Source organism: Pinus tabuliformis, chromosome 6 (assembly GCF_031772625.1).
Source record: "Pinus tabuliformis cultivar Carrire ecotype Pingquan chromosome 6, CPIR1, whole genome shotgun sequence".
Classification (NCBI taxonomy): Eukaryota; Viridiplantae; Streptophyta; class Pinopsida; order Pinales; family Pinaceae; genus Pinus; species Pinus tabuliformis.
The window spans coordinates 176850660-176877196 of NC_142292.1; the positions used below are offsets into that span (position 1 = coordinate 176850660).

At 36.2% G+C, this 26537-nt stretch overlaps 1 pseudogene; it reads left to right on the plus strand.

Annotated features, from left to right (window-relative positions):
- Positions 1-16221: 16221 nt before the first annotated feature.
- Positions 16222-18404, plus strand: LOC149258060 (germin-like protein 1-3 pseudogene; annotated as a pseudogene).
- Positions 18405-26537: the final 8133 nt, after the last annotated feature.

A 26537-nucleotide genomic window follows, 5' to 3' on the forward strand; every position in this document is an offset into this window, starting at 1 on the left:
CTAGAAAGCCATGCTCAACTCTAGGAGTATGGGAATTTCACATACACTGGCTGTTATATCAACTTGCCAAGCACTACAGGAAATTCGCATTTCTAGGTGGTTTATTAGCTATGGAAAGCACTCTGAGAGTGATTTATCAGCCCAATGATAAGCATACAAGGTGGTTTATCAACCCTCTTAGCAAGCACCCTCTTTCCTTGTGGTTTATCAACCCTCTAGTGAGCAACCATCACCCACTTCCTTAGAGAATTCCTTAGGCTTGTCCAAACTTGGATACACACCATCCAAAACTTCAAAATTGAATCTCATTCCATCAGCTTTAGTACACCATGCCAACGCTCAACTAGCACACAAAAATTTATTTCTCAATGCCAATTTCCAATTCCTTCCAATACAGGACCAATAGGAGACCATGTTAGGTCCCTATAATACTAGTGTAGCCCCCTTATTCTTATTGTTAGTGTAGCCTCCTATTGTTATTTTTGTGCCCATGTAGCCCCCATATTGTTATTGTTGTGCCCCATAGAAGCCCATTATTGTTATTGTTGTGCCCTTACATTATTATTGTTATGTAGACTTTGATTATATTGTGATCCCTTAGACTCTTGTATATACCAAGGATGTCCTCTCATTTGTATCATCCAAGAAATTCTCATTGATGTGATATAAAGGAAATTTCCTCCATGAAGATGCTATTTCTCAAGTCATTGATATATATTTTCTTCTCTTTTGTGAGCTCGTTGCATAAAATTTGGAATCATAGCTTTCGATTCTAGGGTTTCATTCACTCAAACATGTCATCTTGGTTTTTTTGCTATAGTTTTTTTTTCTACGTTGCTTAGAAGCTAAAATTTCGACCATGTAGACCATAAATATTGGTGAACATTGCGTACAAATTTCAGTCTTGATTTGCTATATTTTCTGTGATATGGTCCGAAGAAGTTAAGGTTTTTACACGCTCCATAATTCAATGTCAAACAAGTGACCTAGGGAAAATCATCATAACTTTCGATCTGAGCATCAGATTTGATTTTTGTAAAATATGACTAAAAGTGAATAGAATGCAGTTTTTTGTATATCATTTTCAGGGATGAAGGTCAAAATGGTGACATGTGGAAATACATATAAGTTCGCTCTACTGAACCAGTCTATAATTAGGTCATCATGAGATATTGGGCATAATTTATTCTTGAAGAATCCAATCTTGGTAGGACTTGTGGCATTGGAAATAAGACTAGGAGGGATACCATAGGACAAAATTTCATACCTTGGAGATTTGAAATTGTAGAGATACAACAATTTCAATATATAGCTCCAAAAAACGAGTAAAAAGGTGTGTATATTTTTTTAATTGACAACTATTTTGTTTGAAAAATTAGTTTGAAATGATTCAAAGGGAATAGAGAAGCATATATATCATTATTTCATTCCAATATGCCTCAAAACAAAAAAGTGAACACACCCAGTAGGAAACCAGAAAGCTCTAATATGGTGCATGAAGAAGAGGAAGAAACACAATATGATATATCAAAATTATGAGACCAAGTGCAACAAATTTTGCTTTGGCAAAGAGTAATAAAAAATGAATTGGAAGTGATTATGAATGTTAATACTTATGGTTTAAAAGGGAACATGAATGGTTTAGAATAAAAAATAGAAAGAGAAGTGGAAGGTTTGAAGGAAGGTTTGACAAAGTTGCTACAAGAAATAGTTCCTAGTGGTGACAAGGTACTCCATGAAACTCATGATTAAAAGAGAAGGAATGTTAATGATGATTTTAGAGACTTTAACTTTGGATTGAAGACTAACCACATTATGAAGATTGATATGAAGAATTTTGATGGAAGGGATCTAGTAACATGGATACTACATATGGGACAATTATTTGATCTACGTGATGTGTCGAACACACAAAAGGTACACATTACATCTTTATGTTTAGAACAAAATCAGTTTGTGTGGCATCAATGGCTTTGTTCTCATAAATTAATAGTCACTAGGATAATTTTTGCAGAAGAATTAGTGACATGTTATGAGGATACAAAGAGAAATACCTTCTTTAGCCAATTGATAAACCTAAAATAAAAGGGTTCAATGGCAGAGCACATTGAGGACTTCCAAAGATTGAATATCAAGGTAACTGATATTCCAAAAGAGCATAGGTTTCATGTTTTCATAGGGACTTTAAAGGATACTATACAACTTGAGGTTTGCCTTTCGGAACCTGATTCATCGGAGAAGACATTCAAGGTGGAAAGAAAAGTTGAAAGCAAAACTATGGAAAGAATGAAGTCTACCACTGATTACTATAAATATGGAAGTGTTGTTGCTACTGGCCTTCCACGACCTACAAGGTCGACTAATTGGAGGAAAAAAGAGAAAAAGGGATTTATTACAGTTGTGATAGAAAATACATTAAAGGTCATAAGTGTGATGAGAAAAAATTATTCTACATAGATTATGAAGAGGAGGAATAAAAGGAATAGGAACCACCAAAAGAATATGATATACATGAGGAGACAACCCTAGAAAAATAAAAAAAAATAAACTGAGGAAATCTTGTAATGCATTGGCAAGAATTATCACACCTCGAACTCTCGAGATAGAGGGATATATCAAAAATAAAAAGGTTGTAGTGCTTATTGATTTGGGTATTACCCATAATTTTATTCATTATAATATAGCCAAGGAATTGGATTTCTTTCTATATGCACCACGAGAGTGTTAACTGATAGTTGGAAATGTAATAATTATAAATTTCTCCCGAAAGTTCCCTAATATGAAGCTAACCATACGAGAATATTTATTAAATATTCTGATTCTTTCCATTCCAATGGGTGCTATTGATACTGTACTAGAAGTCCAATGGTTACAATATTTTGGGATGATAGATTTTAGTTTTCAAGAATTTTGAAGAAATTCCTTGTAGATTCAAACATATTATGTAATTTTCTAAAAAAAAAAGACTTCAATATGCTCTACTCATCAGTGGATACAATTAAATGATTGAGAAATAACAACATAAACATGAGGCAAGATTCAATCACATATGCTCAAAGACTTCTCTAATGGGAAAGCTTGCTTCTCAAAACCCCTTCCTATATGTATTGCATTAATTAGAAAATAGAGAAGAAATACAATGCTTTCTCAAGCTCAAGAAATCTCTGTAGTAGTATAATCTATCTCTCTACCTCACACGTTGATCCTTGCCAATACTTAGCCAATTTTTTTCCTTGCCAAACACCCTTTTCCCTATGTTATTTCTCAAGGAATTAGCCCAATATTAATTTGGGATATCCCATCCTGAATTGCATAATCCCTATAGGCTCTTCTCTAACTTCATGAACCATCTGTACAACTCGAAAAATTATACAATTGATATTACACTACCCTTGAACTCCAATCTCAACTAAGTAACTCAAATTTCATGCGTACATGAGTTAATTATGGCCGATTTATTAATTAGCTTGTTGAACACTAAAGTTGCACCCCACTGCTAGACCTCCTACTAGTTCCTCCAATAGTTTGAACTAGTTTAACTAGCTTTAACTTAGTTTAAATGAATTAAACTATTACAACTCAAATTAAACTCAACCTAGGCTCCTAAAATCTAGGAAGCACTCTACATGACTCAAGTTAGGCCATAAACTATAATTAATTGAGCCAACTAAGTGAAATTAACTTAGTTAACTCATTCTTGTTGTCTTGTGATGTGGAATTACAATTTTATCCTAATTTAATTCAAGGGAAAATTAAATCAGGATTTTCTTATTGCCATTTTCAACAAACTTTTCTTGAAATATTTTTTGGCAAGGAAAGGAAATTGAATTAAGGGGTATCACAAGGAAACATAGGAACATTATAAGCTCTAATGGCATGACAAATATTTTGAACAAGGAGCAATGACAGGTAATTGTACAATTATGTTCACTAGATGTTCAAACATCTAAGTCGTCCATTTCTCTAGATCTACAAAAAGCCTTGGAAAATCATTCCAAGGTGTTTGATACTCCCAAAGGTCTCCCACCAATTTTGTATTATAATCATTCTATTTAATTGGTTCCAGGAAGTGTTCCTCCAAACATCAGGCCTTACAGATATCCCTATGCTCAAAAGAGTGAAATTGAATGTATGGTTGCAAAAATGCTAGAGGCAAGTATAATTCAACCTAGTCAAAGTTCTTTCTCTGCTCCAGTATTATTAGTGCACAAGAATGATGAATCATGGTGTATTTGTATGGATAATAGGGAGATGAACAAGCTCAGTATTAAAGATATGTTTCTCATTCTTGTCATTAATGAATTGTTGGATGAACTACATAGAGAAATTTACTTCACCAATTTGGATATTCATTTAGGATATCATCAAATTAAAATGAAGACTGAAGACATTTCAAAAACAACATCCTAAACTCATTTAGGTCATTATGAATTTTTGGTCATGCCCTTTGGTATTACTAATGCACCTTCCACATTTCAAGCTTTGATGAATTCCATTTTCAAACCCTTCCTTAGAAAATTGGTGTTAGTATTTTTTTTATGATATACTAATCTACAACAAGTCTTCAAAGGATCATGTTCAATATGTTGATAGGGTGCTCAAACAATTGAAGGAGAAACAATTATATGAAAAATACTCCAAATGTTTGTTTGGAGTATAGGAGGTGGAATATTTGGGTCATATTGTATCTCATGAGGGTTTTAAGGTAGACCCTAGAAAAATCAAAGCCATTAAGGAATGGAAATTCCCCATAACCTTAAAGCGTATTCGAGGATTTCTTGGTTTGCCAAAGTATTATCTCAAGTTCATTAATAGTTTGGGAGAATAATAGCACCTATAACAACATTAATGAATAAATATGCATTTTATTTGACTCCAGAAGCAACTAAGGCCTTTGAACATCTTAAAGAGTCAATGTGCCAATCACGAGTCTTAGCTACACCAAAATTCACAAAAACTTTATCGTGGAATGTGCTGCCTCAAGAAATGGAAACAATGTTATTTTAATGCAAGAAGTAAGATCCATTGTTTTTGAAAGTCATCCAATCAAGGGAAAGATTTACACAAGTCTATTTATGAGAAGGAAATGTTGGCAATACTACATGAATTAAAGCAATGGTGATTTTACCTAATGGTGTTATCGGGAAATCTAGTGTCTATGCAAAGTTGTTAGTCCCACTAAGACTGGTAGCTATCTCAGAAACAAACAAACTAAAACGAATTTCGTTTTCCTTTATGAGAAGTAGATAAGAGGGGAACAAAGGAGACCAACCTCTGTCTTGCGCTTGGTTCCTTGCTTGATTCCTCTCCCTTATGATAGATCTTTGCCACTCGCTTCCTCGTCTACCCAGCTTCAAAGAGCACCTGTGGAATCAAAGCAGCATAACACTATCCAAGAACAGAGATCTACTATCATAAACAATATAGGACCAGATATATATTGACCACACAATTGCATATATCATCAATCATACAAGAATGTGGAGGAAAACTTGAGTAGCTTTATTAATATCAAGAATAGCAAAGAGGATTACAACCAATTGTTCTGACCCAGCATCATCCTCTTAGCAAAAAAGCCCTTCTTCACCTCATGCAAAGCTTAGATCACCCAACACTATGATGTTACACCAAGAAACTAGCAGCACTTCCTTATAAGATACAAAATTCCAGCCTCTGGATCTCTGGGATGAGGGATCCATATATAGATGTTTGCAAGGGGGGTGAGTCAGCTTCTGAGATTTGATTAGTGTCCTCTCTCTAATAGTTCTTGATTCCACTTGGAGATTGATGATCTCTTACTCATCCCTGGGCAAATGCAGAGAGGCAAGTGTCACAGGAGAAGTTTCTGGAAGATTCCATGATCCTCCACCTCGCAAATTGACTCTGTCATTTGTCCACTCTCGCCCATCGCACCCCATAGAAGGGCTTTTCAGTACGCATCTCACCTCCTATGTGCATCTAGGTGGGATGCAGCGCACTTTGACCATGGAGCAGGTGAGATGGTCCAGTTTTGACCAGTTCTGAGTAGTTTTTCATGGAGAACTTCTGGGAGATGATGAAATCAGTTGACCTTGTTCTTTTAGGGGTTGGAAAAACAATTTTAGGGGCTTAGGAGCCCTCAGTTTATGGACATAATTGATTGGGGTTGCAGTGCCAAAAAATGTCTATAACAGTTGCCCCCTAAAGCATGAGGCCATTATCTTTTGATGTCGGGTGAAATGCTTTATCATGAGGATCCAAAGTTTTTTCAAGCTAGAAGGTGACATGTAATAAGATACAATACAATAAATTATCTTCATAATATTTTCATGATCTAGCTGAGGCGGGCATTCCCATGCTCAACTTTATAAATTCATTTTCATGTACATAAGATAGACAATCATCTGCGTGCAGATTGATGATTCTGGTAGAGCCATCATCCCTTAGATTGGATGATTATCTGTGCAACAATGATGTACATTTGATGTCTTTATTTTCCTGAATATATATCGCAGCCCGGATGGATGAAACTAGATCCGGGGTCTTCAATCTCGTTCGATCTTCACTCAAAGTACAAGTCGATCCATGTGAGAGATGTTCTGGAGTCGAACATGGAAAGAAATTGCCTCATTACCAGCCAATGATGTAAGATGTTAACAAGCGAAAGAGGAATCGCCGATAATGATGATGACCCTCAAGGTACTACAGTATAATTCATGTGGTGTGAATAAGGGACTTGGCATCGAACACCACGTAAAATCTTTCGATCAGAGGCCATTGATGTAAACCTATCGCCAGAAGTGAGAAACTTGCCATTGAGGCATGCAAGCTTCAAAGTACTGAAAGGGTTGTTCCTAGATTGACTTCCTAGATAATGAGCTGATGTCGACAAGAAGCAAACCGTCATAGGTGGGCCTTAGTGAATCCCACATCTATGACATGGAACGGAGCAAATGATTTTAATGGAGGTGAAAATGATCTGATGATATAAGGTTGAGGGTGGCGGTCATGAAAGAATGGAGTGTGAATGTATTGCAATGCATGAGACACAGGTGAATTCTCTGAGCGAATTCTCTTGAACATATCAACGACACTAACATGATGGATTGGTAGCATTAACCCCAAATGTGGATGGTGTGATGGACCAATGGTGATATGATCGGTGAATGGAACAACCCAACCCAACTCGGACGGAGAGTGAAAGTGTCATGTTCAAGAGCGACTTGCTACCAATAAAGTTTTTTCAAGTTTTCTTCCCAATTTTTCCCAAGTCATTGCTGATCAGTACCTCTTTATTTTTGTCAAGCTTGAGGAGGATAACATGTGCTTGTTCTATAATTTTCCCTTCGGTTAAACCCATCGCTATGTTTTAACGAGCCTAGCGATAGTGAAACTCGTTCTTGTTCGTATGGACAAGTTTGTCGCTATTAGGTTTTAACGAGTTTAACGACAAAGATAACTTGGTCCTTTTCAATTTTAGAGAGTCTGAAAGAGACGTAAAGAAAACTCCAACAATCCTTTTTCGTCATATAACCCCTTAAGTCCAAAAAAGTATAAAATAATACAAGAGGGATGAATTTTCGGTAATTTTAACGAGCCAAACAAAACAAGCGCTCGATCTTTTTGTGTAATAATCCCTCAGGTCCAAAAAGATTAAAATCTAAAGGAGGGATAGAACTTCCGGTCACTTTAACAAGTTGGAGAGGCCAATTGCTCGGCAATATTTTCATATTTTACAAGTCAGATGAAAAGAGCTTAAAGGAGACTCATTTTTCGAGGAACAAGTGATAAATTTGGGTAGCAACTAATTCCAGGTAAGGTTTGGAATTTTCCAATCATAGCAATGTCACAAGGATGGCTAATAGGATCACTCTTCGCAGTTGTTCCTCAAAAAGGGTAAACAATCAAATGGAGGTGAATGATCGGCCAATATAGAGTGGAGGTGATGACGAGAACATGACCAAGGCTTCAAAGGCTGATGATAATGCATTCACGATGGTTATTTACCAGAAATTGGTTCATTTTTTAATGAATGAGCTTAAACTCTAGGGGAAACATTTGCTCACTACTTATGTTTATTTTTTAACGAGCTTGAACTCCACATAAAACTGCTCGATCCAATCGTATAATAAGGATGTCTCATCTAAGACGGCATTTTTTCAAAGCTTTTCCCCACATCCTTTCTTTATGCAAGTTAGGAAATGACCAATCCTACGAGTTTAAAGGGTTAGAGGACCTACAAATTTAAAAAAATAAATGGTTGCTCTTCGCTTGCATGCCAAAAGGTTTGCATGCCCCCAGGTATAGCAAAAAATTTCCAGGTTACCAAAGATTGTTCTATCTGCGCTTCAGACAAAACACTTCCTTGGCGATGTCTACTGAAATAGACAAAGGTGAGCGGCGAAAATTGCCTCCACTCACATAACTTTAATGGAGGAATCTTATTCCAGTTTAATCTCACAAACCAGTCATATATCCTTCACGGAAACCTACCCTATACCCAAGGTTTTCCTGTCAAAACAGACCAGGGTGCATGCCCCCTGGGTTTCAGTCATGTCCTCCCGAATCACTCGCGCTCATCAGGTGGATGGACTGGGGATTGATGAGACATTCCTTGCGTGAAAAGACCATTCAGGGATGGTATTTGACTATTTGCTATGTGTGAACTGGGGAATGAAAGCTGGTCTACGAGCTTGACCACTCTTCCTTCATGCGGAAAACACATTACTCTAAAGAGTGAGGAGACAATGGCTCCCATGCAATAAATATAGTCGCGTCCAAGGAGTAGATAATAATCTAGGGGCCCTTGGACTACCATTACGTTCATGTGAACGGTTTTCCTTCTGAATGTTATTGGCACATTGGGAAGGATCCCTAACGGTTGACTGGTTCCTTTGTCAAAGCCTGTTAGATTTCTCATTTCAGGCAAAAGCGATGGCGAACCAAGCGCTTTCCAAGCAATTGAGGAAAGGATACTCATAGAAGCCCCTTCATCTATGATGGTTCCGGCCATGACCATTCTGTATATTTGAGCAATGATTCGAAATGGTACACTAGCCGATAAACGGGGTCTGCCTAGTAGATTCCAATCGAAGGAAATGACTAGGTTGCTTGGAGGTGGGACCAAATAGACAAACGGATATGACTCTGACAAACTTCCTTCCTCCAGTAAAGGAACGGGTAGACTGCCCCCATGTTCGTCGGAGTCTGTGTTTATTAAGAGAATTTGAACGGTGTCCTTCTTGTTCTCTTCGATGACTGTATCATCTGAAGATGGACCTTCTGAAGGCAAGACCGGGTCAACTGCCACCTCGACCTTTTGACTTTCGTCTGGTGTGGATTCAGATGGCTTATCTTCAATGATAGACGCTTCGACCAACCACAATGGCGTGTCAATCGGATTTTCAACTAGTGATGGACTTGGCAAGAGTTTCTTATATCCAGGAGGAAGCCGTAACGGTGAAACCGGATGGTCATCCAAAACTCTTTTAGCCTCGTCTAGGAAGGGACAACAGTGGACGGTGTGATCGCCTTCACACAGTTTACAGGGGAATTTACTTTTCCTTTTCTGTCCCGACGTTTCGCTTTCACTAGTTGACGGTGTACTTTCAACATGATCGTCAGAGGTTGTTGACACCGGATTGTGAAAATGAGGAGACCAATCCCTTAAGATCCGAGGGATGCAGGGACAATCTCGATGATAGTGATGTCCTTTGCAAATGACACATGGAGATTTAGGCTTTGACAGTGTAGTGTGTGGATTTTCACTAGATGATGCCTGGTTTCCCCCTGTCGCCTTTGGCTCCTTCTTCTTCTTCTCCTTCTTCTTCTTAGTTACTTGACTTTTGGCTTTACCAACTTCATCAAGCGAAGAGGAAGGAGGAGAGGGAGAATCGGTCGAAGTAGAAGGTTGGGGGGTAGCTTTGGTATCGTCTAGTTGCTTGCTTGATTGCTCAGGGATCACGGTGTTTTGAACGACCGAGGTCGAGAAGAGCCATACGGCAGGCCGATTTTCAATCTCGGAAGCGACAATGTGGCCATATGAGGTGCACCAACATCTCCCCAAGAGGAGAAAGGACTAGGATTTCCTCCAAGGGGAACTCCTTGGTTGGTGGACTCCATTTTTCTCGACCTAAGACCAACGTAGGAAAGGTGATGTTTATTCCGATTAAAATAAATTTTAGATCCTTTGACACAACTTGTTTTTTCAATTTTTAAGAGTCGAGAAAAAACAAAAGATGACTCTAGTCGCCTTCGATTTTTAATGAGCTTGAAGTGACAAGTGCTCAGATGGACCTTTTCCTTTAAGGAGTCTGAAAAGGAACGAAAGAGAGTACTCTGGAAATCTAGATAGAGGGATTACCAAACCAATCACAAAACCACCAAATATTTTTTATGGTATGGCAATCAATCTTCTCGAATGCTGTGTTCAGTGCATTACGATCGATAGGGCGGCAGACACGGCTTCCTATGGATAAAGGATATAGCCTATTGTGGTCTCCCAATATATACTCAACGGTACGTGGGAGCACAAGTCTGTACTGGCACTTATCGTCTCAAAGTGGAGGAATCACCCAACCAGCAATGAAAACAACAGTTACCAGGCTTTACGACACCGGAATACGTCTCTAGCCTAGACTTCTAAATGTTGTGTGTTAGGTTCCAAAGCATTTTTAGATTCATTAAATTTATTTTACAGTTGATCTTGCTTAAGAAATTTTCCTTTCGGGTTCACCGCGTGATGTAGATATACAATTCCTAAAATGCAATCTAAGATGATAAACAATCGTTTAATCTTCTTTTTGCAATGAAAATCCTAGCTACTAAAGAAAGAGAGATGATATTCTTTCAACATAGAGCAGAGAGCACACACTATATGCACTATCCTAAATCAAACCAACAAACAGTCTAAATGAAAATGCACATGCATGTATTTGTTTTCAGCCTTCTTAGTGTGTGAATGATAAAAAGAAAGCTAAGCGCAAATCTGAATTATTTTTCAAAGCGACATTACTAACAAGCTTCTTTTCAAGACAAAATGAAGACAATGACGACACTTTGTGATTCGGAATTGAAAACTTGCTTTTGAAACTTGAAAAACCACTAATTCAAATCAAATACAAGAGTAACAGTGTAATCGACTATCAAGAATAATCAGATTCTCTTCTATGACTGAAAACGACACATGCGACAATTCCAAATCAAGAAACGACAGTTCAATTACGCTACTTCTTTGTAAAAGAGAACTGAAAATGGCTCACAATACATAAAAACATTTACATTTCTTTGCACAATGGAGGTGGAATAATGGCAAGGAAGGGGGTTTCCAACAGAGGTATACTGACTACAAACAGCAAAACTTTTGAATAGAGCTGAAAAGAGTGAAGAAAAACCAAAGTCTCGAGGCAAAATTAGCCTTTTCTGATCAGTGCACCTGTTACACGGGGATTCCAGTATGCATCCCACCTACAACACATGGGAAGTGTGATGCATATTGATATCCTTGAAGAGAGGGTGCAATGGTACAATGCGAGACTTTTGATCCAGTTCTTGATCATAGTTTGCAACACAGTTCAGGGATTTAGGCTGAGCAAGTGGTAATCAGTAAATAAATCACAGGGGTAGATCTAAGGAGGTTACTAGAGCCACCAAAAGGGCAATTAGAGAATTTGTAAATCGATTGTTCAGTTCATAAACAAAACCCAGAGATAGACTGAAGCAGCATTGATCTACTTTGCACTTGCATAGCAAATTCAGTTCGAAGGCTAGCTGGCTTGACTTCAGGCTCCGTCTATAAGTTTATAAAGCAAACAAATATAGACAAACAAACAATCTATTCGGTCCCCAGTATGGTCGCCATTTTGTTATCGGGAAATCTAGTGTCTATGCAGAGCTGCTAGTCCCACTAAGACTGGTAGCTATCTTAGAAACAAACAAACTAAAACTACTTTCGTTTTCCTTTATGAGAAGTAGATAAGAGGGGAACAAAGAAGACCAACCTCTGTCTTGTGGTTGCTTCCTTGCTTGATTCCTCTCCCTTCTGATAGATCTTTGCCACTCGCTTCCTCATCTACCCAGCTTCAAAGAGCACCTGTGGAATCAAAGCAGCATAACACTATCCAAGAACAGAGATCTACTATCATAAACAATATAGGACCAGATATATATTGACCACACAAATGCATATATCATCAATCATACAAGAATGTGGAGGAAAACTTGAATAGCTTTATTAATATCAAGAATATCAAAGAGGATTACAACCAATTGTTCTAACCCAGCATCATCATCTTAGCAAAAAAGCCCTTCTTCACCTCATGAAAAGCTTAGATCACCCAACACTATGATGTTACACCAAGAAACCAGCAGCACTTCCTTACAAGATACAAAATTCTAGCTTCTGGATCTCTGGGATGAGGGATCCATATATAGATGTTTGCAAGGGGGGTGAGTCATCTTTTGGGATTTGATTAGTGTCCTCTCTCTGATAGTTCTTGATTCCACTTGGAGATTGATGATCTCTTACTCATCCCTGGGCGAATGCAGAGAGACAAGTGTCACAGGAGAAGTTTCTAGAAGATTCCATGATCCTCCACCTCGCAAATTGACTCTACCATTTGTCCACTCTCGCCCATCAGACCCCATAGAAGGGATTTTCAGTATGCATCGCACCTCTCGTGTGCATTTAGGTGGGATGCAGTGCACTTCGACCATGGAGCAGGTGAGATGGTCCAGTTTTGACCAGTTTTGAGTAGTTTTTCATGGAGAACTTTTGGGAGATGATGAAATCAGTTGACCTTGTTCTTTTAGGGGTTGGAACAACACTTTTAGGGACTTAGGAGCCCTCGATTTATGGACATAATTGATTGGGGTTGTAGTGCCCAAAAATGTCTATAACAAATGGGAAAACACTTCAAGGTAAAAGAAGATCATTGACAGTATTAAATAATTTTTATAACAAAGAATATCTTTAGAAGAGCAGCAAAAAAGGGTCACAAAGATGCTCGCTTATGACTTTGAAATCATCTACAAAAAAAGAGAAGCAAAATGTTGTTGCAGATGCACTCTCAAGAAATGATGAGGATGTGGAAGAATTACTCTGTTCCATTTCTATTATCCGACCTGATTGGATAACTAAAGCAAGGGATGAATGAAAGAATAACAAAGAGGTGTGGACACTCACTAAAAATTTGCAGCAACATCCTAGTACATTAGATACATTTATCTGGAAAAATTATTCATTATGGTACAATGATCACTTACATCTTTGTAATAATTCCCAATGCAAAGAAACTATTCTTTTGGAATTTCACACCTCACCCTTAGGAGGGCACCTACGATTTTAAGAAGTCAAGAAATAGGTTTTTTGGGATGGCCTTAAATATGATATTCAGAAGTTTGTGGAAGAATGTTTGGTTTTCCAACAAAACAAAGTTGAGACAATTAATACTCAGGTCTATTACAACCTTTATCCATTCCAAGTCAACATTGGGAGGAGGTCTCAATGGATTTTACCATAGGTTTACCCAAGTTTTAAGGAATGCGTTTCATCATGGTGGTAGTTGATAGACTTACAAAGTATGCACATTTTTTTGCGTTATCTCATCCTTTTAAAGCTAATAATTTTTCTACTGCATTTATGGAAACAATTCAAAAGCTACATCGAAACCCAAAGATTATTGTAAGTGACAAAGATCCCATTTTCACTAGATATTTTTGGATGGACTTTTTCTCTTGTCTTGGTACTCAGTTAGCTCATAGCTCATGTTATCATCCTCAATCTAATGAGAAAACCCTATATTTTTACTCAAGTCCCTTTTTATATTTTTCTTGTGTGTCCCTTTCTGTTCCTCAAAGAATTTTTTATTATTTATTTTTTTAAGCTTTCTTGTTGGCTGAATATTTAATTAATGGTGCATGTTATCACTAGTCATATTCATATTCATGATCTTCCATCATAAATCATGGATTTTTCATCCTACCCTTTAGGCTCTTCAATCAATCTATTATCATTCATAACTAAGGTATAATTACGTCATTAAAAAAGTCAAGGGGAGCATAGCAAGGGTATCACACTATCTACTCTACTTTAAGACTCCACATTGTTTCAAGCATTTCTGAAGGTGGTTCATTTTTCCCAAGTACACCGATAAACCATATTGTTCAGAGAGTTCCAGTTCTCCTCATGTAAATCAAAGAGTTACTATTGTGAGTACAATTTATTTTTATGTCTCATTTATTTTGTTACATATTTTTTCCCGAATGCCTAATGTTGTAAACTATGCTATATATCATCCTTTGTTACAATACCACAGGGCCAATACTATGGTTTACTAATAGCACATGCCAAACAACACAACTAATTTCATATAAAGTTTGTTCATATGAGATTTTTCTTAATGAAATAATTTTCTACAATATTTTTCATAATCATGTATTTCTCATGGAATTAAACGTGGGTGGGGAAGATTGCAACCATTCTTCCCAACCAACCAAGACAACCTAAATTTCACATATTCAATTATATAAACAAAAATCAATGGTATACATTTGTGTTTGTATAGTAATTTATTAGTTACTTTTTGTTTACTAGATAAGGTACACCACAATGTTGAATACCATTTGTCATGTTCATTTTATCCCATGAGAAAAGTTTATATTAACAAATAAAATCTTTAACACATAATTATAAGGGTTTCAACTATAACATTTTATTGTATCTGAATAAGTTATATTTCTATACCAATATATCTTAGATATTGTGAGAAAGACCATTTATCTTTATCAAATAACTGTATTGATTAATATATGAAAAATTTAAATGCAAGCGCATCTCATTTCAAATTATATTTAATATGGTCCCAGGGTAGCTCAATTGGTGATTGCGGTAATGTGAAATTTGAAAAAACTGAGAGATCCAAGATTCAAATCCCCTAGTTGTGACCCAGTTTATAGAGAGGAGGTCAGGTCATAGACCCCAGAAAGTGAGATCCAAAAAAAAATTATATTTAGTATAGAAAGAATGAAACTATAATATTAATGCTTCAAACTTATGTCTTACTCTGTCCATATTGTGAAGTAAGACTTTTTACCATTTAAAAAAAAATTATATTCAATATGGTAAGAATGAAACTATCGCATTAATGGTTCAGACTTATGTCTTACTCTACCCATATCGTCTCATGTAAAACTTTTTACTATTTTAAAAAAAAGAGAATAAAAGTTTTTACTTTGTAGATGTTTACCAAAAAATAATTATATGGAAAGAATGAAACTATGGTATTAATGCTTCAAACTTACCTCTTACTCTATCCATATGGTCTCAAGTAAATTTTTTTTTACCATTAAAAAATAAAAAATAGAAGTGCTTACTTTTTACATGTTTATTTATTCGTTTTTATTTTCCTTTTTAAAACTCAATAGTCATTTATAGATTCATTCACTTGATTATTGGAATATTTGTATATATAAATATATTGAAAAAAATAATAATTTGTTGTCTCGTTAATATTGTGGATATTTGTTTATTTTATTTTCAAAAATCATAAATAAAGTAATAGTTTTCAATCCTGCTTTGTTTTCCATATTCGAAAAACGATGTAAAGCATTTTACCTGAAACAAACCAGGAGGGAATGTCGAAGGAAAAACGCAACTGACCATATCCTCATAATATTGTCTTTTAAAACATATTAGATGAAGGTAGACTATTCTCTAAAGACAATGCAAGACATAGTACCTGAAATAAGCAAAGAGGGAATGTCGAAGGGAACATTAAACTAACCATATCCTTATAATACTTTTATTTATATTTATGTTTCAGTCGCTGAAGGAAGGTTATACATATGTGAATGTGAGACAGTGACTACTCAACAAACAAACCAACTAGGTGAAAATATTCTTTGATCGACAAACAAACTCTAAAAATGATTTGCTTGCTTGATTGAGATAATTATACATTACTTAGCTTTTTATTTTCTAACCAACCAGAACACCGACACTGTCTTATATTCTAACCAACCAGAATACCGACACTGTCTTATATTCTAACCAACCAGAACACCGACAGAGTCATATGCGACAGAGAGGGTTCGGTGGGTCAGAATCTTTATGGTTCCTGGACTACCAAAAATTAAAACCATCATTTACGATTGTTATAAAAGGGAGCAACTCTCTTCAATATTCTTCATCAAATTCAGTACATCTCTTTTCATTTTCGAAAAGAAAAATAGTGAGATACAGCCATGGAATCCTTTCCGGTGTTAGGACTTGCAGTACTGGTGATATTATCATATTCGAATAGTTTTGTTATTGTGCGCGCAAGTGATCCAGATACTTTACAAGACATTTGCGTTGCCGATTTGAAAAGCAAAGGTAATATAACTAATTGTTATCTTGCTGCTGTCCATACACGTTATGTTTGAATACATTATGAAATGTAATTACATGTAATATATTATATATATGTCTGGTGCGTTCGGGAATGTCTGTCTCTATATTTATCAGGGGCCAATAACATCATATTATTTTTTTCTGCAATAACATCATCATATATATATATATATATATATATATATATATATATTTTGTTTGACTTGAATGGTGCAGTTATTGTGAACGGGTTCCCATGTAAGAATGCGATGATGGTCACAGCAAATGACTTCCGTTTGACGGGCCTAGATAAACCAGGAGATACGAGTAACCACTTGGGATTTGCCGTAACGCCAACTTTTGTAATGCAGCTACCAGGCTTGAACACCTTGGGAATCTCCATGGTTCGGCTCGATTACGCTGCTCCTCTCGGCCTTAACCCTCCTCACACACATCCCCGGGCTACCGAAATCTTGGTGGTGATCGAGGGTACTCTCTTAGTTGGCTTTATCACCACTAACAACACTTTGTTCTCCACAACGCTGAAGAAGGGAGACGTGTTTGTGTTCCCGCGAGGTCTTGTGCATTTCCAACATAACATTGGCCCTGTCAACTCAGTGGTCATCTCTGTTGGATATTTTTCAATGGGAAATACCAAAACCAAACAAACATTAACACCACAGAGACAATGCTCTGTTTCCACTGTTCCAGGATCTTTGTGCAGGGAAGCTATTAAAAACAAATATACTCATAACAGTCTATTACACAGCCATAACAATATTTCTATTCATTAAACAAAAACACTGATACACATTCATCCTCTTTCACTCAGAGGGATTTACCAAAAATACTTTCACCCATCAAAAACAAAACGAATTCACTGTGCTGGGTTTACTGCTGTAAAACCCTTTTTACATTAGTGCTGTAAAAATAAATTTACATATGCTTACAATAAAAACGCAACCACACATGGTTTTTGCTACTCCTCTGTTTTACTATGTCTCACAAAAACATTACAACCTGTTCCATGTAATTTCTTCGCACTGCTGTGCGTTTTTTTCTTTGCAAAATCAACAGAGGTCTACTCATAAAAACATTCACATTCACTTATGCACTTCTGTGCATCACCATAGTTTTCTTGCAAGTCAACATGGTTTTTTTTCGCTGCAGCAAAAACTATTTTTACGCACTCTCATATGCGTTCTTCTTTTCACCATACACATTGTGCATACAATTTACCATCTATGTAACCTACGCTGCCCCCACTATTCCTTTTACAATAGTCCACATATAACACCCAAGAGCACATTTTATTTTTGCCTTGTTATATATATATTTAACGCTAAAACACAAGGCATAAAAACTACGACTCCCAAAGAACAAACATTAAATTTACATGCCGTAAAAGAAACTTAAGAGTTCTATCCACCACTATGACAATTTATTAAATGCGTTAATAAAACCTCCGGTCAACCCAACTTGTTTTTACTCCACGCAAGCATTTAAATCGTTGCAGGCTCGTATGCAGGTAGGAGTGGCGGTCAACAGATTTAAGTTTTCCCTCCACGCAAACATTGATTTGATGCGGGTCGTATGCAGCTTCGGAGATCGACGGTGGAGGATGAAGAAGCAAATCCAACGGTGGAGAATGATATCGGAAGCCACCTTGTTGCTGAGCTTTACCTCCCGATATGTCAGAGATGCTGACATCAGGTGAGAGCCACGTGCCTGCACCAAAACGCATCGGAGGCCAATATACGGAAACCACCTTTATGCAAAAGCGGTGCGATATGCCTCAGCGGGTTTGTGGTTTTGTTCTGGCGGTTTTGGGTGCAGCGTGCTGGCTGAGTCGGCTGCCCACGTCCGCCTGTATTCAGCAGTTGGAATTAACATTCCAACAATCTCTGGACTGAACAGCCAGAATCCAGGAACTCAGCAGGTTGCGCCGGCTTTGTTCGGAGCCTCTCCTCCGGTTTCTGTCTCTGTTCTTGCCAGAGCATTCCAGATCGATGATAAGCTCGTCCAAATTCTCCAGCACAGGTTCACATCCTCGTGATCTTGATCTTGATCTGATGTATCCATCATATATTATTATTCAGTAGACTCTTTCTTCCTTCCTTCCAGTCGCTCAGTTCAATTGAGGTGGTATTTGTATAGTTAAATAAAACCAAGCTCCGAAGATTACTCCCTGAGTGACAGAATAATATTTGTATTCTCGTCCATATCTATAAATAAAAATTCGGTATTTGGAATCTGACATTGCGTATGATATACATGAATCACAAGATTTGACATGAAGTATTGGTGTTGGTTTGAACCGTTTGTATCAATTTTTTAGAAAAATTTTACCCGGGCAGGAGAGGAGTCTCACTTAGAATTCGGTTGCGGCAAGGTGGGTCTTATGTTGTAGTATGGAAATCTCAACTACACACATGTTTAATAAAACACGAGTCTCACTCAGAATTCCGTTGAGGCAAGGTAAGTCCTATGAAAATTCAGTTGCGTGGAGGTAATTCTTATGTTGCGGCTTGGAAATCCCAACTACATAGAGGCTTAATAAAACACAAGAAATAACTCAAACCAAAACAGAGTAAAAGAAAAAGGGTTGCCGTAAATTTACTAATGAATGTTTAAGACCATATCGCAACATAACATACTCTTGATTATAATATAAAACATAGGAAAATACATTCACGTGATAAATGGAGGCTGAGGTCCAAGTGAAAATACAAAAGACAAATACAAAAGACTTACTGCGATTTGCGCTTGGAGTTGGGGACAAAATGTTTGTAAAACTCTGTAAAACTAGTTTTCATGTGCCCACCAATATTTCTTCCGCAAAACTAGTTTTTATGTGCCCACCAATATTTCCTGCGTGATTTTCTCCTCACTACCTCACAGAGTCTCGCTCTCTAACCCCAACATCACTACCTCACAGAGTCTCGCTCTCTACCCACAACATTACAAATGACTTTTACAGCCATATTTATCTCAACATACAAATTTTACATTAATACATGACAGAGAAATAATTAATACTCAACATGGGTGATTTTACATAGTAATTGGTTTTCGTCTAGCAGGTGTTGTGGAGTGTGGGCAATAGTTGTTAAATGTTTTCCCATATCTATTTATCAAGATCTATTAAATGCCTTAAACTCTCTGCTGTGTTGCGGAATGGCCAGTGTTGTACTTCTTCTCTGACATGAGTCCTTTTGCTTATAAACAAAATCGCAACCGTGTAGTGGTTGATTGGGAAAGCATGGTGTTTGTCAGTGTGTTTAAGGCGGTGGTTGAGATTAATATTTCCAACACTCCCCCTTAATAACAACTTCCACCATTGACAATTCCCAAACAGTCTTTGAGATAAACAAAACTTTCACGTGCCAATGGTTTTGTGAAAATATCAGCAAATTGTTCTTATGACTTGCAGTGCTACAACACAATTTCATCATTGTTAATCAATTCTCTAATAAAATCATATTTAGCATCAATATGCTTGGTTCGCTTGTGAAAAATAGAATTCTTTGATAATGCAATTGCTGATGTGTTGTTGCAGAAAATAGTTGTCATTCCCTCATGGTCGTGGCGAAGATCCCTCAACATCTTTCTCATCCAAACTGCCTGACACATTGCTGCTGTTGGAACGACATATTCAGCTTCTCGTGTTGACAATGAAACTATTGGTTTATTCTTGGATTCCCATGAAATGGCTCTAGAACACGAATGAAAAACAGATCTTGACATGCTCTTTTTGTCATCGACACTTCCTGCCCAATCGTTGTTAGTGTAACCAACCAGCCTGAAATTATCTATTGCGGTATGCTGAATACCATAGTTTTTTTTCCCATTGACATACCTTAGGATTCTTTTCATTGCTTTCCAATGTGTTTCCTTGGGTGTCTCCATGAACCTCGACACCAAATTCACTGCATACATTATATCCAACCTAGTGGCGGTCAAATACATCAAGCTGCCTATCATACTTTTGTATAATGTCGGTTTGAGATTTTTGTTGCAATCTTATTTTCTCAGCTTCAACCCCATGACAGTTGGAGTTGATGTGGGCTTGTTGTTATGCATATTAAACCTCTCCAAAATGTCTACCACATACTTTTCTTGAGAGATAAAAATTCCATTATCTGTTTGCTTCACTTCTATGCCCAAAAAATATCTTAACAACCTCAAGTCAGCCATTTCAAATTCATTCTTCATGACTTGTTTGAAATCAACGATGAGGAAATCATCACTGCCTATAAAAATAAAATCGTCTACATATAAGACGATAATAAGAATCTTACCATCACTCTCTTTGATGTAGAGAGTAGGTTCACCGTCACATTTGTCGAAACCATTGTCCAACAAGTATGCATCTATTTGTGGAAACATTTGTCATGTCACTTGGTGTTGCGCTTTGCGGTGTGCTTGCAGAAACACTTTCTTGACTACGCAACGCTGTCCTATTATTTGTTGATGGTGTTCCTGGCTGCCTACTTTGTTGCGCTTGAATAGAATGAGAGGGAGTCACTGTTGAGGAATTGTTTGCTACTATCAATTCCTCTTTGTCCTCGTGGTACACATGATTTCACATTGAATTTCTTCTCTAAATTTCCATCCCATGCTTCTTCTTCTATGAACGACACATCTCTGTTGATTATGACCTTCTTGGTTGATGGATTGTAGAGCTTGTACATGCTTTGGATTCATCACTTTATCCAACAAATATACATTTCTCTCCCTTGCTGTCCAACTTCTTCCTCAACTCATCTAGGACATGTGCATATTCCACACAACCAAAGACTCTCATGTGAGTGACACTATGCTTTCTTCCACTTCATGCCTCTTCAGAAACTATATTCTGGACAGTTTTGGTTGGACATCTATTCAAGATATATGTTGCACATGCGACAGCTTTAGCCCAATAATCATTTGGCAAATTCTTTGCCTTCAACATACTCCATGCCATTTCCATAATGGTCCTATTCTTCCTTTCTGCCACACCATTTTGCTGAGGTGTATATCTTGTTGTAAATTTCTTGCGAATTCCATGTTCCCTACAAAAACATAGGAAATAATTTGAGATGTATTCCCTACCTTTGTCAGTCTTGGGGACTTTGATGAAGTGTCCACTTTACTTCTCAACAAATATCTTTGTATTGGCGAAAGCGCTAAAACACTTCACTTTTCTATTTGAGGAGATAGACCCATGTCTTCCTTGTGTAGTCATCTATGAAGGTCAATAAATAATGGTTGTCACCAATTGATATTGTTTGCATTGGTCCACATAAATCTGAGTGGACAATCTCCAAAGGTACCTTTTCCCTTACTCACTTTCCTGCTGGAATTGTCTCTCTATGTTGCTTGCCCAAGATGCATCCTTCACATAGGCTATTTGGTTTCTCTATGAGTGGTAATCTCTTCACCATGCCTTTCTTATGCAGCAAATTCAAACCTCCAAAGTTGAGATGACCAAATCTCAAATGCCATATCCAATTTTCATCTTCAGCTTCTGCTTGAAAGTTCACTTGTGTGAGAGATGCATATTTTCTTCCATCCTCTTGTGAGTTCATTGATAATTATGCTTGTGCACCTTCTTCTTTCAAATCTGATGTTATCTTTAGGGGAAACATTCTATTGTTTGTCATCTTAACCTTTGAATTTAATTGTCTGCTTCGAGGTCTATAAAAAAATTGTGTATTCATCATTTTTGAAAAATACATTGTAGCCCTTTTGCACAAGTTGTCTGATGCTTATGAGGTTATGCTTCAAACCGGGGACAAAGTAAACATTTGAGATGTAATTCTTCTCCTCCTTCTTTGTTAGGATATTAACTCTTCCGTTTCCCATGGCAGAGACTTTTCTATCAGTCCCTAATGTCACTTTAGATTTCACACTTTCATCTAGATTGGAAAACATTTCTATGTTCCCTGACATGTGGTTGCTACACCTTGAATCTAGATACCATATATCACTTTGTTTTTCTTGTTCTACATTACAAGCTAAAAACATGCTACCGTGGTTCTGATTTTCTTTTGTGAAATTTACACTTGGTTTGTTACTAATGTCATATTGCTTCTTTCCACATTCATTTACATAATGACCATACTTCTTATAGTAATGACATTGGAGTTGAGATTTATCATACTTCTGACCTTGTGCTTGATCTTGACTTAGATTTTGATTACTGCCCCTTCCACTTGAGCTTGAAGGGATTCTTCTTCCACCTCTGTGTGGGCTTCTTCCTCTTCCTCTAGCATATGATCTTCCTCTACCTTGACCATGACCAAATGAAACTTGCGTATTGAAGCCATGCTTCAATGAGGAGCTTGTTGATCTATTTAGTCTATGTTCATGATAAAATAGTGATAAATGAAGCTTATCCACTGAGAACTGTGAGACATCCTTTGTCTCTTCTATGGCCACAACAATGGCATCAAACCTTGTCAGCAAACTTCTCAAAACTTTCTTAAATATTCTCCTTTCCTCAAGTGTCTCCCCATGAGACCTAATTTGAGTAACCAACCCAATTACATGTGTAAAAAATAAGTCTACATTCTCAGACTTTTTCATACAAAGTTTTTCAAAGTCTCTTCTCAACATTTTTAGTTTTGTTGTCTTGACTTTTGCCATGCCTTGGTAGGCCTTTTGGACGGTGTCCCATGATTGCTTGTTTCGTTGCTGCTGTAACCCATGGGAAAATACTTTCATGAATTGATTGGAAAAAATAGAAGAGGGATTTGAATCATTCTTCCTATTGCCCCTTAAAAAATCTCTTTCTGCTTGAGACAAGACATTGTATGATGCTGCATCTGCTGGTCCTTTAAAACCATTCTCCACCAAATCCAAAATGTCTTGAGACGAAAACAGGGCCTTCATTGTAATAGCCAAATAGTCATAATGTTTTCCATTAAACTAACGTATCTGAGGATTAGTCAAGCTTGTGCTTGATGTTTCCATATCTGAGTGTGAAAAAAAAAATTCTACCTTCTGGTAAATATGCTAAAAAATTCTACCCTCAAAACAATTTTAACTCTTAGTAAAAACACTTTCTTTTACACTAACAAAGTTTAACCCTCTCATACCATGTTAGAAAAGTTTTACGGGGGTAGAGGAGAAGAGTCTCACTCAGAATTTGGTTGCGGAAAGGTAAGTCTTATGAGAATTCAGTTGCATCGAGGTAAGTCGTATGTTGCAGCATGGAAATCACAACTACACAGAGGCTTAATAAAACACAAGAAATAACTCGTGACAAAATAGAGTAAAATAAAAAGGGTTGAGGTAAAGCTACTCATGGATGTTTAAGACCACATCGCAACATAGCATACTCTTGATTATAATATAAAACATAGGAAAATACATTTGTGTGATAAATGGAGGTTGCAGCTCCAAGTGAAAATACAAAATACTTACTGCGATTTACACATCACTAGGGTTGCTCAGTAAATGTCTCTAAAACTACGTAAAATTGGTTTTAACGTGCCCACTAGTATTTCCTCGACGATTTTCTCCTCACTACCTCACAGACTCTCACTCTCTAACTTGCCCAACATTACAAATGTCTTTTACATCCATATTTATCTCAACATACAATTTTGACATTAATACATAACAAAGCAAATAATTAATACACAACATGGGTAATTCAAAGTAATTGATTTTCTGATCTTGCACATGTTGTGCAGTGTGGGAAATAGTTGCAGAGTAAATATTTGCCCATATCTATTTACGAAAATTTATTAAATGCCTTAAACTCTCTTCTATATTGTGGAATGGTCAGCGTTGTACTTCTACTTTGACTTCAGTCCTTTCGCCTACAAACAAAACCGCAACTGTGTAGTGGTTGATTGGAAAAGCATGGCGTTTGTTTGTGTGTTTAAGGTGGTGGTTGAGGTTAATATTTCCAACATTTTTAACGGTTTAGAGAAAAGCTGATGAATCAAACTTCCACCATTGTCACAAAGAGAACAACATGCTTTATGAAAATCCAGTGTCATAACTAAGACCGAGAGTCTACATATTATCAACTGTTACTTATAATATAAACTAGATTAAGTAATTACGCGATAAAGAGTGTGTTTGATTTTAATGTTTTTTATTATGAATATTAATTTATTCAAAAGGATATTTAAATTATGCACATTTGATGGAAAGGATGGTTTATATTAGAAAGAGAGTCTAAGGTCTTAAAGCTTTTTATTTGTGGTATATTTATATCTTAAATTAAAATTTTACTTAAGATATATATATATATATATATATATATATATATATATATATATATGAAGATTTTTCATTTTTAAATAACTTTTGTTACAATATTATGGGCTAATACATAGCTTATAAATTGCACATATTTAAAAATTTAATTAAAAGCGAAAAAAAGACATAACTAATTTGGAAAAAATATTAACCTTTATTTTTGTATGCCACTAAAAATGTTCTAGAATATTCTAGGCAGATTAAATTTCTACCATCCACTTAATAATTATTGATAATTAAATTAAAATTCTAGAAGCCCTATTTAGAAATATCATTTGAGATTTTAAACTCTTTTTATTGCAAATACTTTTCTATTTTTTTTAATGAAAGTTGTCAATAATTTATAATGTTAATTGCATTTTTCAAAAGGTAGTTTGTATTATTTGGATTTTCAAAAATTATTAAAATGGTTTAGATTGTAGTTTATATTATTTGAATCTTGTTGTTTGGACATCTCAATCATCTGTCTGTTCATAATAATGGCCAAGACTTAAAAACTTAACAACATTAAATATTAGCAAATATTCGAACCTCATATTTAGAGAATAATTACCTTCATTACAAAGATTTTTCCCAAAATAATGCAATCATCTAGTCTCATTGGTCTATGTGTATTGTGAAAACTCCTCAACCTCAATGGATGTACATGTAGTATAACTACACTATCTTTAAAGTCAAGAGTTTCCTTTTGTGCTTTTTGCATGATGTGTGCAATGTACCAACTCCAAATCTGCCTCCTAAAAACCACTTATGAAGCATGCTAATTATAATATCTAATCTAGTGCCAATAAAATAAATATCCACTTGATCCACTTGGAATATTGATGCAACTTATTTAATTGAGTAAGTAAATCCACAAATAAACGGATGCAAAATTGTACTTGAAATATTGTTTCAAAGTCATACATTTCTTTTTCCCCTAACTCCCAATATTTAAAAAAAGCAGGCATGAGTATAACAAGTCTTTCCATGGCCATTCTTCTAGAAAACAAGCAAATTTAGTGAATTTACAACACCACTAATGTGGTGATTTGAAATGTTTCAAGTATCTCTTTTACTTCCCCATATCTTTTAGAATTTTTCCAAGCTAAGAATAAACTTTATTTGAGAATTTGTCAATAAATTGGAACTCCATAAAATGAGATGAAGCATCATGTGTTGTTAATGCTTCTAGATGAGCTATGAAATGGATATCTAATAAATGAGTATCATGTAAACATAATTTAGTTGATAAACCTTCACGTGTTTAACTCATGGAACAAGCTCCATGAGATCCAAATGTAACTAATTTCATCAAGGATAGATCCATCTTTGCTAAAAGAGTTGTGACTGCATCATACATAGATTTAGTTGCTCCATCCTTAACATGAAGTAAGATTATGAATCTTGTCACATATTAGCATCTTCCTTTATTTGTCAAAAATGTAATATAAATAATCAAATGTTGGTGGATGGTTTTGTAACACTTTCGTCATGTCAAATTGAGTATAATGGACACTGAAAAATCTCATATTTTAACCTTTCCCAATATATCTCTTAGGAAACTTACAGAAACTCTTTTCCAGATGTTGTATTTGTATATGTTGAGTATTCATCGGTTAAAGGGATGCTTGTAGTACATTTATACCTATTCAAGTCACAAATTGACATAACTAGTTGTAATGGTAAGTCATGTATGGAAACAAAATACATATTCTCAATTACTAATTTAACTCTATCCTTCTTAGCATCTACCATTAGTTGTACATGTTTGATAATAGAAGGATTACCTCTTTTGGTTTCTCCCTGCAAACGTTATAGAGACAATTTATGAGCTTCTGATTTATCATGGGAATTTAGACTATCAACTTAAGGGTGGTGCTTCCATCTTTAGCAAATGGACTTTTGTTTATATTTAAGGCACAATGAATATTTTTTTATTTTTTCAACC